Source organism: Chenopodium album, chromosome 5, assembly GCF_948465745.1.
Source record: "Chenopodium album chromosome 5, dcCheAlbu1.1, whole genome shotgun sequence".
Classification (NCBI taxonomy): domain Eukaryota; kingdom Viridiplantae; phylum Streptophyta; class Magnoliopsida; order Caryophyllales; family Amaranthaceae; genus Chenopodium; species Chenopodium album.
In genome coordinates, this window is record NC_137838.1 from 73,170,278 (window position 1) to 73,186,994 (window position 16,717).

The following is a 16,717-nucleotide window of genomic DNA, read 5'->3' on the forward strand; positions in this document are numbered from 1 at the left end:
AAAAAGGCCGAAACATGGAAGTCTATGTTGATGATTCGATCGTCAAGAGAAAAAAAGATAAAGACCATGTTAAAGACCTGGCAGAAACTTTCGCCACCCTAAGAAAGCACCAGATGAAGCTGAATCCGAAGAAGTGTGTCTTCGGCATGAAGTCAGGGAAATTCCTTGGGTTCATGGTCAGCAAAAGAGGGATTGATGCCAATCCCGCCAAGGTGCAGGCAGCACTCGATCTTCCCGAGCCGAAAACAAAGAGGGATGTTCAACGGCTCACTAGAAGAATGGCAGCCCTCTCGAGGTTCATCTCCAGGGCCTCGGATAAGGGGTTACCTTTCTTCAAAGCTCTGAAACTCCCAAAAATAAAAGAGCTCGTCTGGGAAGACGAGAAAAAAGAAGCCTTCAAGCAGCTTCGGGAGCACCTGGCTCAACTCCCAACGCTGGCTAGCCCAGTGGAGGGAGAATCCCTGTACTTATACGTGGCTGTCAGCCCAGCCACCATTAGTGCAATGTTGCTGAGGGAGGAAAATAAGGTTCAGCAACCGATCTACTTCGTCAGTCACACCCTGACGGATGCTGAGACCCGCTACCCCTTACTTGAAAAAGTTGCTTATGCAGTGGTGGTAGCCGCTCGGAAGTTAAGACCCTATTTTGATTGTCATCAGATAGTGGTTTTGACAGATCAGCCGCTGGAAAAGGTTCTCGGCAAGGTTGAAAAATCTGGTAGGCTGGCCAAATGGGCTTTTGAACTCACAGAATTCAGCATCAGCTACCAGCCGAGAGCAGCCATAAAGGCTCAAGCTCTAGCAGATTTCCTGGCCGAATGCTCATACCAGGAAACGCTGGATGACGGAAAGAAAACCTGGACCGTGTTCATAACGTCTCCTGAAGGCAAAACCTTCGAGTACGCACTGAAATTTTCATTCAAAGCTTCGAATAACGAAGCCGGATATGAGGCGGCCATAGCCGGCCTAGAACTGTGCATCTCGCTGGAAGCCGAACACGTTTGTCTGAAGACAGACTCTCAGCTAGTTGCATATCAGATTGGTGGCAGCTATGAGGCCAAAGAGCCCTTAATGATATCATACCTTGCCAAGATCAAATCAGTTATTGCAAATTTGAGAACTTTTGAGGTTTAGCTGATCCCAAGGGGTCAGAACGCTCAGGCCGATGCACTCTCCAAACTTGCTAGTTCAACTCTCACTGAGCTGAACCGATCTGTATATGTGGAGGTGCGCCGAGAAAGAAGTGTCGACGAAGCATCCAAAGTGTGCTGCGTTGATCAAGAACCAAGCTGGATGGATCCCATCCTGGCTTTCAAGCTTCGGGGAGAAATTCCCGAAGACAGAATTTTGGCCTCTAAGTTGAAGCGAACGGGTTCAAAGTTCATTGTCTTCAACGGGGAGCTGTTGAGGAAGTCCTTCTCAGCCCCATTACTGAAATGCGTGGGACCGACGGATGCAGATTACATCCTTTGGGAAATCCATCTCGGCATCTGTGGGAACCACATTGGGGGAAGGACCTTGGCCCACAAAGCATTAAGGGTGGGGTACTATTGGCCCACCATGATCTCAGACGCTAAGGAACTGGTCAGAAAATGCCAAAAATGCCAAAAATTCGCACCAGTCATCCATTAGCCAGCCCAGGAGCTTCAGCCTGTACTGAATCCCCTTCCATTCGCCCAATGGGGACTGGATATCCTGGGCCCATTTCCGGATGCTGCATACCAGAAAAAATGGCTGATAGTCGGTGTCGACTATTTCAGTAAATGGATCGAAGCCGAAGCAGCCTCAAACATCACAGAACAAACTGTCAGAAAATTTATCTGGCAGAATATCATCACTCGTTTCGGCATCCCGAAAGTATTTGTCTTCGATCATGGGAGGCAGTTCGATAACTTGTCGCTGAAGCGGTATACAGATCGGTTCGACATCAAACTGGCATATTTAGCGGTATGCCACCCGCAAAGTAACGGACAAGCCGAAGCTGCAAATAAGCAGATCCTAAACGCCCTCAAAAAGAGGGTGGAAGATCAAAAGTCCAAGTGGCTGGAGGAGCTCCCAGGAACCCTCTGGTCCCTTCTGACAACCGAAAAAGAGGCAACGGGCCACTCACCCTTTGAACTGGTGTTTGGCGCCGAAGCCGTTCTCCCCGTGGAGATAGGTACAGAAAGTCTGCGAGTGCATCACTTCTCAACCGAGAATGAGGATCTTATGAGGGAATCCCTCGATTTCCTCGATGAAGTAAGAGACTCAGCCCGAGTCAGAATGGCTGCATACAAGTAGAGAGTCAGCAAATTTTACAACCGAAGAGTCCAAGCGAGGCCTCTCAAAATTGGAGACCTCGTCCTTCGGAACGCTGCTGCAGTGCAGAAAAACCGAATTCATGGGAAACTCTCGGCGACCTGGGAGGGACCCTATGAAGTGTATGATGAGCTTCAGCTAGGAACATACCGACTTCGGCAGTTAGATGGGACTGAGTTGAAAAATCACTGGAATGCTGATGTACTTAAAAAATACCATGTGTAAACCCTTCGGGGCAGAACAATCGTTGTAAGTACATTTTGAATCATTAATGAAAGGCCTCAGAGCCACTATTTTCTACAAACATTTGCAATATTCTCTCCTGTTTTTTCTTTATGCTGTCTACTCTTTAAGGGTTTTCTTCGGCCCTGTCCGAAACCTTTGCCCTCAGAGCATTAGGTTTCGGATTGCCGATAAACTCGCCTTTTTAAGGAACCCTGGTCCTTCAGCTGGGGTGGAAACCCCAGTAAGACTTGTTCTGCAAAGGCAATGAGTCCATGGACGAATCTGGGATGTTGCCTTAGCTGAACCCTTCATCCCAGATAGCCATTATCTGAAACACTGCCTTCAGTTGGCCCTGTGTTTGAGATATCCATTTTTATGGCAGATGAAAAAATCAAGAGCAAAAGCATAAACCGGCAGAAAATAGACAAGGAAAATGATAATAATCACAGAAATCCGAAGAACAAGTCTCCAGATATCTGGGAGGGCAAGAAGCACAAGTGCAGACTGCCTCAGCTGACACCTCTAAGCTGAAGCTTTGTACTTAGCAAAAAAAAAAAAAAAAAAAAAAAAAAAATTGCAAGTTCAAGGCAAAACAGTATGATGGAAATATCAAATGCATAAATACATTACGATCTACAAAGCATAAATGTTCAAGCAAAGTAAAAGATAATATCGGCAGCCGCCCACAAGCGGAAAATAACAGCTGCCGAAATACGTACAAGACAAAAGATAAATAGTTTGTACACTGAGGCAAGCTGAAGCAAAAACAAAGGCAAAAAACAGTCAGAAAGCGGCATCTTTCATTTTAAGAGCACGTTGATCTGCAAGATTCTGAAGACGACTGCCTGAGTCCCTAGGCTTCAGCTGGAGGGTCAAGCATCCCAATGGGGGTGGAGTCCAGCGCGGCATCAGCTCCAGCTGCAGAAGAAGCAGGTCGAACTAAAGCCTGGACTTCAGCTTCCTTCATCTCAGCTTCTTTCAGCTCAACCTCCCTCATCTCAGCATCCTCGGCCTGGAGGCGAGCCAGCAAGTCAACTTCAGCCTGACTGGCTTGCTGCATATGAGGATCCGCGGGGTCCTCAGCCCAGACTTCGCATTGATACCAATCCAAGTCAGGTGCAGCATGAAGAGCCAGTCTCCGAGCTACCCCATAGCCGTTGAGATAGGCAGTCGAGTACTCCTCCTGGGTGTAAACCCTGAGGGCTAGCTGGGCCTCAGCATCGGCCAGCTTCTTCTGCACTTCCTCCAAGGCTTTTTGGGAAGACTCTCGTTGTCTCTTCAACTGAGCCTCGGCATCAGCAAGCTGTTGCTCAGTCTGCTCAGCCTGGGCTTGGGCCTGGGAAAAGCGCTCTTCCTGGTTCTTCAGCTGAACCTCCAGACCGGTGAGCTTTGCCGCTAAGACTCCTACTGAATCCCAGCCTCGACCAGCTCCTTCTCCCTTGCTTCGCAGGCTTCGCGGTGTTGTTTGACGTTAGCTTCCAAGATCTTGATCTTCTGCCGAGATACCTCATCTCGGGCCAGCACTTGAGATTTGACCTCACTGTCAATTTTTTGCTGGATCTTGGCCTTGAGGCAAGGAACATCAACCGCACCGAAGGCTTTGAGCAGGGCCTCACCTTCATCCATTTTAGGCAGGACGTCCTTCTCCATTTCAGCGCAGAAGGTGTTGAAGGAGTCAATCACAACTTGAGCCCTGTGCTCGGTTTTCTCTTGCTTCAGCTGGGCAAGCTTTGCCTCCATTTCAGCAATGTCCACCCTTTCCTGGAGTGTATCAATCATCTCGCAGGTCATGGTGTGGTTGTAGACAACCTGCAGAGCCAAAATTAAATCTAAGTCAAATAAAATTGGCACGGAGTAAATTGGGGATGCTGAAAGTGCAGAATTTTGTTGCATACCTGCATCAGCAGCCTCTGGTTGTCTCGGGCAGGATCTGGTACTGAGGGACCAGGTTCGGCTATTCCAGCAGTTGCCCGAACAGACCATTCTCGGACTTGCTCCATTTCAGATAAGTCGGAGCACCCGCCGAAGTAAGCCTCAGCGCTTTCCTTGTGCTTACCTCAAATCTCGGCCCTAACGCCAGCAGGGATAGAGCACTTCTTGGCTGAGAACCCCATGTCCCCAGATTGGAAGGATTTGAAAGAGGGGAACGAAGTTGACGGAACTTCATCAGCTTTCTCGGGCTCAGTCGTTTCCCCTCCTTCAGCCTGGACCCCTTCAGCCCCGCCGAGAGGTTGACTTGTCAAGGCGTCAACCTCCCGCTGGATCTCTTCGGTGAAGCCCCTAGGGGCCCCGTCTCCAGCAGTAGCCGCCTCCTCGGCTACTTCAGCAATTTCAACCTCAGGGAGCTCAGCAGCACTCCCCCTGCTGGAAACCGCTTCAGGAACCCCCTCCTTCGGATTAGGAGTCCGCTGGTCCACCTCCATATCAGCAGTTGGAGGAGGAGTTCTCGGCGGCGACGGGATTGGCGGTGGTGACTGAACCGGGGGCGGAGGACCCCCTGTACTTCTCGGAACCCTGCCCCGTCCAACAGCCGGTTCCCTTATTACTACGCCAGGCCTCGGCCCCAGCGTAAACTCTCTCAGACCCATAACAGCTGGGCCCGTCCTTCTCTTCTTCCTCTGCTCCAGAGGCTGATCGTCCATATCGTCAGAGTCTGAGGATTCAAGCTCTGAAAAGTCGTCTGACGATGTCGGACCCTTTCCTTCTCTCCTTCTGCCCTCTTCCTCATACTGCAGAAGTAGGGGAGCAAGAAGGGGTCAGTAAAAAAAAAAAAAAAAAAAAAGCAAGCAAAGCAAAAAGCAAGTGCTGAAAGATTTACCAGGGTCTTCGGCTAGACCTCGGCAGCTCTAGAAGTCCCCTCACCCCTCTCTAGGGAGTTGATGGCCCTAGTCACCTCCTCAGCAGCCTGAGCAGCAAGCACCTCCTCGGCGAGCAAAGGCCTCAAAGGATCCTGCTTCTCCCACCAAGGCTTCTGCCTCAGATAATCTGCAGCAGCCTCGATCTGAAGGCCCGTGGGGTGTAGGTGCAGAGGACGATCCTTCGGAGCAGTGATAGCTGGAGCGCGGTCTAGGATGACCCTTTCAGCATTCACTCCCAGCCGATCGTAATCAATGCCGGAGGTGGCCTCGCTCAACTCTGAAAGGAGAAGTTGAAGGTTAACTCTAAGATATAGGCAAAACAAATAAGGCAATAACAAAATAAAGTCCTCGGCCCCAGCCGAGGGTACTTACCGTCTCTATGCTTTCGGCTGAGGCCGACAACTGCAAGCATCTTCTCTTGGAAGACGTAGTGGTTATCGGGAAGCCATCGGGTTGGGATGGCCCTCATTCGGCCGGTCCCCCCAGGATTTTTCTGCTTCCCAAAGAAGCTCATCTGCTCATAACTTGGGTGGCTGGCGGCATCAGGATCTTCAGGACCCAAATCTTGCATGTTCGGAACGGGCCTGGAGAGATAGCGAGGAGCCCCGAAAAAGTAAGGGTGCTCCGGATCAGCAGGGGCCCTCACCCAGATCCACTGGCCTCTCCAGTCCTTATCCGAAGAGTCATTCGGCCACATGGTCAAATATTGTGGATAACTCTCGATTCTCCACCAGCCAGCCCCATGTTTACCATATATGCTTTGGGTGTTTTGCACCAGCTGATGCATCCTTCGGAAGCAGTGCAAGCTCGGCTCGACAGCAAAGAACTTGCATACCCAGATATAGGTCATCACCCGCCGAATACTAACGGGTGTCAACTGGCACAAGGAGATCCTATACTTTATCAAAATGTCCCTGACGAAGGGATCCAAGGGGAACCGAAGCCCGTACTGCAATTGCCGAGTATATACCCCCACATACCCAGGGGGAGGGCGATGAATTCTATCAGTCGGCGAGGGCATTCGGCACCAATACCCGTCTTCTTCAAGGATGCCGTAGTGTAGCTTGATCTGTTCGGCAAACCGATAGGCTTCGGCGTGCCTAACCCACCAATAATAAGGGGTATTGTTTATCATAGCTCTCCGGGCTTCGGCATCCTGCCATTCAACATGCCCGGGTAGTAAATCCCAGAGAATAGGAGGCAGATCTTCCCCCTGTTCAGCAACCCCAGCCTCAGCACCCTGCTGAGGGGCGGGTCCAGCCTCGGCCCCTTACTGAGGGGCAGCTGCATTTAAGGGGACCGCCGGAATTCCCCTTTCCGGGTCTTCCTCGACGCGTTCCCCATTCCATACGTCAGTACGATCCCTAGGGTCCAAGGCCTGACCTCGTCTCCCAGTCTGGCGACCTCTTAAGCGAGCCATTGACGAATTCGCGAGAAAGGAAGTCGGGAAAAGAGGAGTTCTTTGAAAAAACTAAGAAAATCAAGGAAAATTCGAGGAAAATTACCTTTATGAGAATTGAAACTCGCCGATTCAGTGAGTCGGAGCAGCGGGTTCGAGCGTCGAGCTTTGATTTCGGGTGTACAGTGGAATTTCGAAGTGGAAGCAGCGGTTTCTTGAGAGAGTTCGAGAAGGGATTGGTGAAGAAATGAGAAGAGAAATGGCGAAAGTGGTTTTATGTTTCCAGAAAATGAGAAATTCGAAAGTCAGAATGCTTAATTCCTCTTAAAAGCCTTCTTAAGTAACCGTTAAACTCTCTCTCTCTCTCTTGATTAACCGCCTACTTTCCACTCAACTTCCCATTAATCATCCTAATTACAGTTATTTAGTAAATGACTGTTTAAAATTTAAATCTTTTGATTTAATTAAATCATTTACTTCCCTCCATTTTTATTGGATTCAAACCCGACCCGTCATCCTTCCAAATCGAGTCTGGGGGGCAAGTTGTTTGGGTCCAATTAAGCTAATTGGGCCTAGTCATTAAATGATCCAGTATTCCAAGGTCAAGGCCCAAGCCTCCAATCAAGCCAAGTCAGCTATGGGTCAATTGGTCCAAATTGTCATGGTCAGCCCATGACTTAATCCGGCCTAATCATCCTCCTCCCTTTGTCATGCTAAGGTATAAAAGCCTTCAATTACACCATTTGTCATTTATGCACAAAAAACCTCAAGCATTAAATCTCTTGCATAGCTTTCTCTCTCTAAACACTGTTTGACTTTGGCATCGGAGGGGTCATCCTCGGATCCACCCCCGAGGCCAGTTTACGTGTGTTTGCTGTGCAGGAAACCTCCGGCCCAACATCCTTTGGACCGGACAAGTCTTCATCCACTTCATCGGACCTTCGGCAAGGTCCTATTGTTTTCACCCAAAACAGTAGTAATACGAAATTCAAACAATGAAGGAGGATGTGAACAAGCAAACAACAACAACATAGGCACAGATGCTAAACTCGAATCAAGGATGAATTGAATTTGCTTATTTGCTTATTTTGTAGTTGCTGGAACATTATCTACTTCCCTAAGACATCTTTTGGAAGCATTTTTATTAAGTAAATAGTAATTATTGTGGAATGAAGCATGTTTCAGACGATAATTGTAGGTACATTAGTTCTTTCTGTAGACTATGGCCAAACTGAATGCTTCATTCAACAATCTAACCTGCACTTGTGTCATTAAGGTGTACCATCTGAACTCATTGCGCTGTAAACTGGGCCTAGGCAAATCTTCAAACGGAATCTATATATAGACGATGATACATACTTCGTATGTCAATTCAAACAGCTAATTTCACTTAATTTTAAGATATATTAAGTTTAATTAATTCAAAAATTCCAGAGCGAACTCTAAATGATGTTCTAGAATAACAGGGTGAGGCCAAGTACTACATCATGCATTTGGACTTGTGATATAATGTAATGTGAATTCTGATATGATGAAAACTAAAATCTGATACCTGACTTAAACACAATCCAAAGTCGGTTTACTGATATTTCAATCCAAATTTATATTTCTGCCCTATAACCCCCACCTCCAAAATAATAATCATGTTTAGGATTTAGGAGTTGCTTATTTTGATGCTCCAATTTTAGATAGTTTTGAGTCCTATGACCTAGGCCTCCACAATAGGCACATCCAGTGGCTGCTTCTTCTGTTTGGAAATCAAGTAGAGCCAATACTAGAGGTACTCTCTGATTGGCTTCTAGGAGAAGGTGTTTTAGATCAAGCAGTGTAGTCTCACTTTGGCTATTATTTATGAAGGTTGTTGCGGTTCCTGTATTTCCACATCTTCTTGTCCGACCTATACGTTGTACATAATTGTCAATCTCAGCGGGCATGTCATAGTTAATGACATGTTGGATATTAGGAAAATCCAGCCCTTTTGAGGCCACATCAGTGGCGACTAAGACATCTTTGTTCCTGGATTTAAAAGCCTTTACCGCGTAATCCCTCTCTTGTTGATCCTTGCCACCGTGGATTGCAACTGCATCAACTCCTTTGAATAGGAGATAATCGTGGATATTGTCTACATCAAGTTTGTTCTCGAAAAATATGACAACTGGGGGTGGGGTCTTTTGCAAACACTCGAGGAGTTGAACTAATTTTGCATCCTGTTTCACATACTTAACTTCCTGGATGATATCAAGATTAGCAGCCCCAGGTCGACCAACATTAACAACTATAGGCTTCACCAGTGTACTTTTAGCAAAGTTCTGGATCCTTGTCGGCATAGTGGCAGAGAACAGGACGGTCTGCCTCTGAGCTTTCAAGTGATCAAACACCACTCTAATGTCATCCTCAAATCCTAAATCGACTAATCGATCGGCTTCATCCAAGCACAAATATCTGCAATTATCAAGATTAAATTTCTTCTTTAAAAGCATATCCTTGAGCCTCCCTGGAGTGGCAACAACGATATGTACACCCTTGTTGGCAACCTCCACTTGTGATATCATATCAATTCCTCCTATGCAAAGGAGAGACCTCAATTCTGGATATCCAGCCTCCCTAAGCGAAGTCAAAAACTGCTCTACGACCTCGTAGGTCTGCCTTGCGAGCGCCCTTGACGAGCAAACTATCAGTCCAAACGGCCCTTCCCTGGAACAATAGGCCTCATCTTCTCCTCTTGTAGAGCTATCATTACCAGAGGAAGGACAAAACTCAGTGTCTTCCCCGTACCAATAGATGCGATACCGATCATGTCTCTACCAGACATAATAACAGGAAGGCCTTGACCTTGGATTGTCGTGGGTTCAACAATGCCCTTTTCTTCCAAGGTCCGTAAAACAGTTTCAGGGAACCTCATCTCCTTGAAATTCTTGATAGGCGGCGTTACTACATCATCACCATCTACACTAATATGCCAGCGCTTCCGAATAGCCACACACCGTTTATTCGACATTCTCCTAAGGGCCAAGGGAGGTTTCCACCCCGTCCAAAGCAGTTCCATGCACGTATCGTTGGCTACTTCGCGAACCGATATAGGCCGTTTTGAGCCGGAAATAAGCATATTCACAATGTACGCACAAAAACCCTTAAGAGTTTTTGAAAATATTTGAACAAGCTAAACCAAAAGTTGTATTGTTATTGTTATTGAATAATATATATATATAGTACAAGCAATCCTAATCCTACGGAAACTATAACTCTATCTTTAGGAATCATAAAACTTTATATTAGGAAATATATGATACTATCTTTACAATATATTATTTGATTATGCAAGATATATTTTCTAGCTTATCTTAGGAAAAGATATTTTATCTCTTCCTTGGAGCTCAAGGAGAAGTCTTGTATAAATATTTATAATGGTGGAATTATATGATCAAGAAATACAATTCTAATTCTTCTATATTCTCTCAATATTAACATGGTATCAGAGCAAAGGAAACAATAAATCCAAATTCTACCCAACTTATACTCCCACAATATAAATATCTATCTTAACAGTTTTTTTTTTTTTTTGGGGAAAGAGGATTCAATTAAAAAAATAAAAAAACCTATGAAAAGCTATTTATACCCCCTAAGTTCTGTGTATATAAAATTAAATTAGGATATATTTTTAATTTGTTAACTGACAATATTTATCTTAGAGTCCTAATATTAGGCATACACTATTATGATAGATTTTAAAGGTCAGTCCTGCCCACTGATTAGAACATAAACGCATTCTTTCTTGTCATTTGCAGTAATTTCAATACTTGTATTTTTCTTTGCCAGAAATTTCAATGAGCTATTTTTTTTGTGGAAAACTCATAAAAGACTGCTACTCATACGTAATAGAAGTGAACAACTAATCTAAGTGCAAAGCCAATTATAGCAAGCAAGACAAACAAGATGAGATGAACCCTTTTGTTCAACTCACTTTCATTTTCGCAACCAAGAGAAGCTAAACCTCATAACACAAAACAAGCAGCCAGACAAGCAATAAGTTGTTGGGATTCCAAATCATTGTCAATCCTCAAATTATATTACTCTGCATATGAGACTGCTTATAAAAGAAATATGGCAGCAAGATAGACCACTACAAAGAAAGTCTCCTATATTTGGCAATTACTACACATCCATTACAACATTGGCTTCAGCACTATACTCAAGTTTTTCATATGTTCATTGACAGCACCATTGCTTCGTTGTCTTCTCTTGTCCCGGGACTAGAGACGACACAAAATTCAAAAGGTATCCATTTTCCGATAGACCAATATATACAAAGACAATCCGCTATATTTGGCGATTACTACAAAGCAATTACAACATTGGCTTCAGGGCTGCACATTAAGCACAATACTCAAGTTTTTCATAAGTTCATCTTTTGAGCACCATTGCTTCATTGTCTTCTCTTATCCCGGGACCAGAGACGACACAAAATTCAGGGGGTATGTACTTCTTGACGTTACCATAAAAAAAACATTGTCATCCGCCTTTAAAATGTATGTACAGTGTGACAATTGGCACAAGCGACGAAACTCTGGTGTTGATAGCCACACAGAACAACTTTCCTTGGATTCAACTTCGAGAATAAACACCATTTTTGTTTTCTCCTCAACAAACAGAAGTGGTTGATCACCGATCTTCAACTTATACTCAACCCCTTGAGTAATTGTAGTATGCTCATGGCAATTAATCAAGTGATGAGTTAAGCCATCATAGTTGCTGAAGTTGCAATTTTTAAAGGGGCACTTGGTCTTCAAAAATTTGCAGTTCGTTTTATGGATGTCTCTTCTGGTGTATTTCAGTAAACGAGTACAGCCTCTACTATAGAATTTGCAGTTGACTTTTATTGAATTTATGACATTTTCGAGTGTTCGATTGCGCGCTATAAAACCTTGGCGGCACAAAGGACATTGCACACCATTTGATAAAAGCATAAGGCATTGTTCAAAAATATTAGAATGCCCATTCGCACAGATTAGGATCTTTTCTCTTAAAGGATTGAACCAAACTAAACATTCCAATTCGGTAGTATCTATATATATATATAAGTAATTCATAACCAAATTTCTTAAGATAATTATCTCATATAATCTCGAATCAAAGTTACATGAATATCAAGTTGATCATATTCATCAACAAATATTAACATTATTCTAACAATTTCTTCTTTTGAGTTAAACACATGAAAACCTATTATACTATACGTTTTTCAACAAATAATCTTGCAGTATGCAAATGGAAATATAGCATGTAAGTTATTTTTTTCAATTATAGGATGACATATTATATATTGATTAATTAATAAATTCGGTTCCAAAAATAACCCATAATTAAATGTGGTGAAATTTTATTGTTTGCATTAGAAACATATTGAGAATAAAGATTCAAATCATCATTGGCTGAAACATTTAAATCTTTAACAAAATCATAAGACGCATAAATTTATTAAAAAAAAATATATGTGATTGTCAAATTTAAAATAAAAAATTGATTATTTTATTTCTTTAAACTACCATCAACGAAAACATAACACATTCAAGACCCAGAACTTATTTTACTTTTAATAGACAAAAATGTATTCTTTAATTATATAAATTAGATTAATAAATTACGTTAAAATATTTATAAATTAACAAATTATGTAAAATTATATATATATATAAAGTAATTCCTAACCAAATTTCTTAAGATAATTATCTCATATAGTCTCGAATCAAAGTTACATGAATAACAAGTTGATCATAATCATCATCAAAATTAATATTATTTTAACAAATTCTTCTTTTAAGTTAAACACATGAAACAGTATTATACTATACGTTTCTCAACAAATAATCTTATATTGTGCAACAGGAAACATAGCATACAAGTTATTTTTTTCAATTATAGGTGATATATTATATATAAATTAATTTAATAAATTCGGTTCTAAAAGTGACCTAAAATTAAATGTGGTGTAATTTTATTGTTCGCATTAGAAACATATTGAGAATAAGCATTCAAATCATCATTGGCTGAAACATTTAATATTTAACAAAATCATAAGACATATGAACTTATTCAATAAAACATATGTGATTGTCAATTTTAAATACAAAATAGATTATTTTATTTCTTTAAACTACAATCAACGAAAACGTTCACACATTCAAGACCCACAACTTAGTCTACTTTTAATAGACAAAAATATATTCTTTAATTATATAATTTAGATTAACAAATTACGTTAAATTATTTATAAATTAATATATATATATATATATATATATATATATATATATATATATATATATATATATATATATATATATATTAATTTATAAATAATTTAACGTAATTTGTTAATCTAAATTATATAATAGTTTACATATAACGTAATTTGTTAATATATATATCTAATAGATTATATATATATATATATATATATATATATATATATATATATATATATATATAATCTTGATATTAAAAAAAATAGTTTACATATAACTGTATGTTTTTGTTAGCATTGGAATTACAATATTTTCCTTAAAATATTTACAACTACATTTTAACATATAAAAGAGAAATACATTTTAATTAATAAATTAGATTTACAAGTTTAAATTAATTTTAATATTTATATTTTGATAGTAGAAATTTAATCCAAACACAGAGGGTTATGTCCATATGTAGAACACATATGGGTTTCAGAAAAGTGAGAAAAAATTCAATCAGGAAGTAGGATCGAGCAAACAATACGAAAAACCGGTCGAAATTAGAACGCATATTTCTGGCTCGGTACTAGGGGAAATTGGCGCCAGCAAACAGAGACTTGCGCCAACTTTTAACTGTAGCGCCTGGCGCCAATACTGGAGTCTGGCGCTACGGCTAAAAGTGTGGCGCCAAGCTCTGGCCCCTGACGCTACTTCCCACATGCCTCAGCAGCTTTCTGTGCTCAATAAAATCTTCCAGTTTCGCGTGGTGTTATTTCAGTCCTAGTTGTGAAAGACATTTCTCAAATTTCCTACGTGTAAAATCCTATATTTTTGACTCATTACGGATGGTCTTTCCAATGAGAACCTTTTTATGCATATGACAATAATGTTAATCAAAATTACGCACATGAAATACTTAGAACTTTTCGAGTCTCATCCACTCATTCTAGATCATTGCCGAAACAAATTCAGGAATTAAAATAGAAATCCTCCCCAGTGGAGTCGCCAAAAACTGTAGGGAATAATTTCAAGCCTTTAAAATCCCACTAGCTTGAACCCCACTGTGATCATACACTAAAGTACGATGGCGTCCAAAAGGGAAGAAGATAGAGCAAAAGAGTCGCCAACAAGTTTTTAAGGAACTTGTAAACCGTTCACGAGGTGAAGATTACACCCCTTAACGATCCAAGAGATCGTCAACTCCATAAGGTCATGAACCAAAATAGGGTTCGGGGATGATGGTACAAATCCAACCTAAAAGAGATTGAACCTGCCCTAATAATAGGCCTCTACTTTATTCTGCTCGTATTCATGTGCGCTTTCTGATTAACATACAATCAATAGGTTAACCCTAAACCTGTTTAATCTATGTTGGTTGAATTTAATGCACAAATAAACTATTATTGGCGATCACTTGAATTTATAATCACATTAACCCTAAACAAGATTATTAATTATCTTATTAAGCATGATTACAAGTACAAATTCCCTTTAAACATGCAATAAAGGTGATCAGGCAATAAAGAATAAATAATCAAGCAACATAATAAATAATATCATGAATAATAAATCATTATAATAATAATAATAATCATCATAAATAAAATAATCATCATCAAAATAATAATAATAATAATAATAATAATAATAATAATAATAATAATAATAATAATAATAATAATAATAATATTCATAATCATCATAAATTATAACAATTATAATCATAATCATGTTCATGTTAATATTAAAGCACAATGAACATAGCAAGATCCTAGGCATGATACTAACAAGATTAATAACAAACCCTAGCATGTCACTAAGCAATAAAAATCAAATCTTTAACCCTAACATGATACTAGCAATTATAAATATTAGGAAGAAAATAGGAAGCATCGTACTTTTAATCATATTTAATATTAAAATTACCCTAAACATGATACTAGGAATATCATAATAACAATGTAAACATGATATCTACATCATAATATCAATTAAACCAATTAAAGTACTTACTTTGATGCTTCGTACCTCTTTCTAATAACAAAATACACACGTTAGTAACTTCAAGGAAAAAACAATAATCAAAGCAATTAAATTAAATAATTGAAAGAGAGATTTGGGACCAAACCTTCAGAAATTAAATCTTTCACGTCTAGGGCGAAGGCAACTTCGAATATGGCTAGGTGTTTCTAGATCTTGTGAATGCGGAATTTTGTATTAAAAAGCAAAGTATTAATATTATTGAAAGTTAATGAATGAATGAATGATTTGATTGAAGATGAAGAGAATGAATTAAAAGAATTGATGAATGATGAAGATAGTTGGTGAATGAAGAGAGTTGATGATTGAAAACGGAGTTTTTGATACGATATTTATAGAGAAAATCATCCAAAAAAAGATAATTTAACAAAACAGAGTCTGAAGATCGAAAATCAACATTGGCGCCAGCCCTGGCTAGTTGGCGCCAGCACCAGTGGCTAGCGCCTGGCGCCAATCCTGGTTCCAGGCGCCAAGGCCTGGGGTTGGACGCCAAAGTGGTTTTCAACGCGTTTTCGAAAATCTGATAAATTTCCTGTACTGGAAGATAAAATAATATAATTCCAATCGAAAAGTTATTTGATCTTGATTAAAACTCTGAAGAGTCCTAATTGAATTAGGAATGAAAAGAACCTTCTAGAATGTTCTAGAAGACTAAAACCATTCCTAATTGCATTAGGAATGATAAATTATATTAGGCCCTCCCCTAGATCATTAGGCCGTACATAAAGCTCAAACCGGGCCCAGTTTAGTAAATTGGCCATAATTTCCTCAATATTCATCGGAATTGGGCTTATAATATATCGTTGGAAAGGTCTTTGCAAGCCCTATCCAACTACACCACTATTGGACCCATATCATGGACCAAAAAAACTGGATTGGCTGTTTTCTTAAAATAAAGTTTTCAAAATCAGGGAGAAGAGAAAAGAAATAAAACTTTCCGCAACACTAGACCTTTCCACACTTCGTTTCATTCGATTATGATTCGACGTGAAAGGCACTCATCACCGGGTTTGGTTTTGGGGAGACACAAATGGGTGTCTACAATCACACAAAAATAAATTTAGTATAAATATATATTATGGAAACATTTTACAAAAACAAACTATGTATTAATCCTTTAAGCATAAAAAAAAAAATTACATATACTTTCGTAATGACTTACAAAATAAAAGTATAATTATTTTTCATTTTTATTTCTTACCGAATTATTATTGTTTTATGTCATTAGAAAGTATATGTATTTTTAATTTTCTTAATGATTTATATTAATAAAGTTATTTAATTTATATTTGATTAAAAGTTAGTTTTTGATAATTTGAACCCACTTATAAATATGTTACATTCACCACTACTCTTTATTGACTTTATTTTTTGTTATAGAACTCGATAAAACTACATTTTATCAGTGCAATAAGTGCCCTTATAGGGGGGTTTGAGTGTAGTTTGTGCCCCTTATTTTAGGTTTGGTTCAAGTTTCGTTTTTTTAGTTTATACACTAGTAGAAAAAATCAAAAAGTCACCCCCTAATTGGCACCGGTTCAGACCAAACCCGTGCCAAAAATGGCCTTAAAATTTGGTGGGAAGTTGAACCAGGATATATGGCACCGGTTCACTTCAAACCGGTGGCAAAAACATAAAAGGGCACCGGTTTGAAGTGAACCGGTGCCATTA

The 16,717-nt window shown here is 40.3% G+C and overlaps 1 pseudogene; it reads right to left on the reverse strand.

Moving 5' to 3' along the window:
• Positions 1-8,380: 8,380 nt before the first annotated feature.
• On the reverse strand, positions 8,381-9,885 carry LOC145633126 (DEAD-box ATP-dependent RNA helicase 35 pseudogene; annotated as a pseudogene).
• Positions 9,886-16,717: the final 6,832 nt, after the last annotated feature.